This window comes from Nicotiana tabacum, chromosome 16, assembly GCF_000715075.1.
Source record: "Nicotiana tabacum cultivar K326 chromosome 16, ASM71507v2, whole genome shotgun sequence".
Lineage (NCBI taxonomy): Eukaryota > Viridiplantae > Streptophyta > Magnoliopsida > Solanales > Solanaceae > Nicotiana > Nicotiana tabacum.
Genome location: NC_134095.1, coordinates 63429973 through 63434926, shown reverse-complemented (window position 1 = coordinate 63434926; position 4954 = coordinate 63429973). Strand labels below are relative to the sequence as shown.

The 4954-nt window shown below is 41.9% G+C and overlaps 1 non-coding gene across 1 annotated transcript; it reads right to left on the bottom strand.

Annotated features, from left to right (window-relative positions):
* Positions 1-4488: 4488 nt before the first annotated feature.
* On the bottom strand, positions 4489-4595 carry LOC142171343 (small nucleolar RNA R71). The gene has a single exon (XR_012700915.1). It is a non-coding gene; the product is annotated as a small nucleolar RNA R71 (small nucleolar RNA).
* Between the last annotated feature and the right edge of the window lie 359 nt (positions 4596-4954).

The following is a 4954-nucleotide window of genomic DNA, read 5'->3' as shown; positions in this document are numbered from 1 at the left end:
AGTAAAACCAGTAAAAATCAAGTAAAATCCTCTTCCAACCGGTAAACAGGTAATTTGACAAATAATTAAGATAAAGTAAACGAATAGAGGTTCACCCCTCGGGCAACATCTCAGATCAGTACTAACCCCTCGGGCTTAATCTCATATCACAATGGGTACCCACGCTCACTGAGGGTGTGCAGACTCCTGGAGGGGCCCCTTACGGCCCAAGCGCAATAACAAGACATCTCGTGGCATCAAACTAGGCCCTCGGCCTCATATTAATCAAGCCACCTCGTGGCATACATATCTCAGGCTCTCGGCCTCAAATCAGTATCAGTGTTTCCTCACAACATAGGTCCTCGGCCTTACTCAGTCAAAAATACTCACAAGCCCCCCGGGCAATAGTAAAAAAGTATTTCTCAGCCCAAACATCATTTAAAATATTATTTAGGTTTTAAAACTGAGTAAACATGGCTGAGTAGTAAAACGATGGAAAATAACATAACTGAGTTCAAGTAATGAATCAAAACAGTGAGGAATTTGTAATAAAAATCCTCGAAGGGTTCAAATAGTTGGCACGAAGCCCAAATATGACATTCAACCCAAATCATGATGATAGGAAATAAGATTTAGTCAAATACGCAGTAAAATCATTAACCGGGAAGGATCAAGTCACAATCCCCAATAGCACATGACCTCACGCTCGTCATCAAGCATGTGTCACACCTCAATATAGCACTACGATGCGCAATCCGGGGTTTCAAACCCTCAGGACATCATTTACAATCATTAGTCACCTCGAATCGGTTAAATCTCTAGCTCGCTACGCCTTTGCCCCTCGAATCGGCTTCCACATGTGTCGAATCTATCCAAAATCAGAATGAGGACGTCAAAATATGCTAAGGGAACAAAGCCCAAGCAAAAATAATCAATAAAGGGCACAAAATCCCGAAATTACCAAAACCCGACTCCCGGGACCACATCTCGGAATTCAGAAAATTTTACATCAATAGATTCTTTATCTCCCCACGAGTTCATACATATCAAAAGTTTTCAAATCCGACCCCAGATGGTCCTTCAAATCCATAATTAAATGCCTAAGTTTCCAAGCCCTAGTTTCCCCAATTTTAACCTTTGATTTCCATTATTTCTATCTCTAATCTATGAAATAATAGCATAGGAACGAGTTTTAGGTCCAAATTCCTTACCTCAATGAAGTTCTCTTGAAATCCCTCTCTCAAGTCGCCCAAAAAGCTCTCAAGCCGAGGTCAAAAATGGTGAAATAGTTCAAATTCACGAAATGAAATAACTTATATGTTCTGTCCAAACCTTTTCGCATCTGCGGCACAATACCCGCTTCTGCGGTACCGCATTTGTGGTTAAATCCTCCACTTCTGCGGAAATCACTTATCCAGCATAAATCGCATCTGCGACCACACTTCCGCATATGCGACATCGCAAATGCAGTCACCTTACATCTTCTGCGGTTTCTGCTAACCTGACCCTTTTTTGCTTCTGCGATGGATCTCCCGCACGTGCGGTGCCGCACCTGTGGTCCCCAATCTGCAGGTGCGAAAATACCAGAAGCAGCAATTCAACAGCTACAACAACAATCCAAACTTCCCATCAACCATCCGAAATCACCCCGAGGCCCCCGGGACCTCAACCAAAAGCACAAACATATCCTAATACCTTATTCGAACTTGTTCCAATCATCAAAACACCTCAAACAACATCAAATCACCCAAAACACATCGGTTTCAAGCCAAACTTTCTAAAATCTTCCGAATTTCGCTTTTGATCAAAAACCCAACCAAACCACATCCGAATGACCTGAAATTTTGCAGACACATCCCAAATGACACAACGGAACTACTACAACTCTCGAAATTCCATTCCGACCCCTATATCAAAATCTCGCCTACCAACCGGAAATTGCCAAAATATCAGCTTCGCCAATTCAAGCCTAAATCTACTTGGGACCTCCAAAACCCATTCCGATTGCATTCCTAAGTCCCAAATCACCTCCCGAAGCTAACCGAACCACCGGAACTCACATACAGGCCCTCTAACACAGAAGTCAATGTACGGTTGACTTTTCTAACTCAAGCTTCCTCAAAAGAGACTAAGTGTCTTAAACCTTACCAAAATCATTCCGGATTTGACCCAAACTTATGAGACGACTGGGAAAAACAGAGCGGTAACTCATGAGACGACTGGCCGGGTCATCATATCCTCCCAAACTTAAACAAACATTTGTCCGCGAACGAATCAAGAAATATACCTGAAGCCTCAAACAAGTGAGGATATCTGCTCCACATCTCCTGCTCAGTCTCCCAGGTAGCCTCCTCCACGGGCCGACCTCTTCACTGCACTTTGACTGAAGCTATATCCTTTGACCTCAACTTTCGAACCTGACGACCCAAAATAACTACTGGCTCCACATCATAAGTCAAATTATCATCCAACTGAACCGTGCTGAAATCCAAAACATGAGACGGATCCCTGATAATAGACTAGATGTATGTAATTTGGCGATAGTTTATGCCCCAGCTTGATTATGTTTCACTGTAAAAATATAGTTAAATGACGATAAATTGGCTCTAATTGTGAATTTCACACGTTGCAGGAGTGAGTAGCACGTATGAGGACTTAAAACGGTGATTGGAGCTAAATTGAAGCAAGAAAAGCCCCTAGGAGCTGAGTACGTGGGAAGACGAGAAAAAGAATAGGGGAAATGAAGACCTGGACTAGCGTGGCCACTAGCACGACTGCGCTAGCCCAAATGGTCGAGGCAGGATGATAGGGCATATGCGCGGTCACTAGCGCGTCCATTTACACGACCGCGCTAGCCCAGTTCCGGAAAAGTAAATTTCAGGGGTAAAATTGGAAGTTCGGGGGTAAATCCACTTAACATACAGAAGGTCTAGCTCGCCCAAGAGAGTATTATCAAGGTTTTCATAGCTTAGTTCAAGAAAAGGGGAGGCAAGATGCAAGGAGGATAATTCAACATCGAGTTCTTCTTTTCTTCCTTTTGTTTTTACGATTTGTGATGAATTTGAATATTGTTATGATGAACCCTAGTATGAGTAGCTAAATATTTGGTCTAAGGTTTTGATGGAACCTATTGAAGGATGAACTTCTTATTATGTTAATATAGTTTGCCTGGTTTAATCTCTATTTGTTCAACAACGTTCTTGTTGTAGTTATAGGATCCTCAATTAGCTCTGCCTATTCAATATGCATAACTCGGGAGAGAGTGCATATTTAGGTAATTATTGAACAACACCACTCCCAAAGTATATGAGGGATCAATAACTGAGGGTTTAAAGGCGAGATTAGGGATAACGAAGCCTTGGGTGCAATCTAAAGTGAGTTGTAATAACCAAAGCTAGCTAGCGTATCTCGGGAGAGTGCGTCTAGTAAATTATTGTGATTACTCGGGAGAGATGTAAGGTAATAAGAGTGCTCATGATTGATAGATACGATTAGGCGAATCTATGTGAAACATAACAGAAAGGGATTCCATCAATAGGGGAAATCATAACCTTAGAACCTTCTCTTAATTGTTTACAACTCGGTCTTAGTTAATTTTCAGTTGCTTATTTACATTCATTTGTAGTTAGTAGAAATACCCTCAATTGTTATTTACAATGTTTGGGAAGTTGATTCCGTGTAATTTAGTAAGTCTAACGAGAGTAATTGATAGGTTAATTCCTTGTGGGGTCGACTCTAGGCTAAATACTCAGATTATAATTGCAATATCTGCGTGTCCTTTTTTATACGGCATAGTTGGACATGATCAAATTTTGGCACCGTTGCTAGGGAATTAACGGTGTTATCAATTACAATTGAAAGAAGTACAAAAATTCTTAGTGTAGTCAGTTTTCTCTATACCCAATCTTTACATTGAAATTTGAACGTTTGTTGACTTGGTTGTACAGGTGCATGCCTAGAAACTCATCAAGAACTGGTGAAGTATTTGAAGCATTATCAGATCCTGATAAAGTTTTCAAGGCCTTGAATCGGGCCAACCAGAGCAAACAACAACAAACAACTGAACAAATCGAACCAGACATGGGGGACAATATGGTAGACCTAGCAGTGCCAATAGCACCTGTGGCACCTCTTGTGCAAGAGGCTGCTCTCTATGACTGGGCATAGCCCACAGCTGAAAATCTGGCCACAACGATTGTAGTCCCACAGATATAGGCTGAATCATTCCAAATCATGAATAACATGTTGCACTTGTTGCAAAACAAGGGACTATTTTCGAGGTCACAAGTCGAAGATCCTCAACAGTACTTGAAGAATTTCCTGTAAATCTGCAAAACCCAAAGGCAGCCTAACGTAACTCCGGAAGCAATCAAGCTTTTATTGTTTCCATTCTTAGTGATAGGAGCTGCCCAGACCTGGCTAAACTCACTCCCCGTAAATTCCACAACAACTTGGGAGGAGTTAGTCAAGCAATTCCATAACAAGTTCCACCCACCCAACAAGACTGCTCAACAAATTGATGAAATTTTGAGTTTTAAACAGAGACCAATGGAGATACTGCATGAAACATGGGAGCGCTTTAAAGGGATGCTGGTTATATGCCCGCACCATGGTATTCCAGATCTGATGTTGGGGCAGCGGTTTTACATGGGATTGTCAGATAGCGTGAAGAACATTGTTGATGCTTCAGCTGGTGGAGCATTTTTGAGCAAAACATGGAGAGAAGGCCAGAGTCTGCTTGACAAGATGGCAAAAAATTCAGGATGGACAACCAGGAATGCACCTATCACTCCAGTGGTTCACTTAGTGCCCTTAGATCCATCCAACTCTATGGCTGAAAATATGGCCACCTTATTGACACAGATGAATATACTCACCAAAAAGGTGGAAGAGTTAGAGCAGAAGCAGCAGGTACACATCGTAGATACTACTAATGGGGGCTCGTGCACATGTTGCATTAGTCAGCTAATTGGTA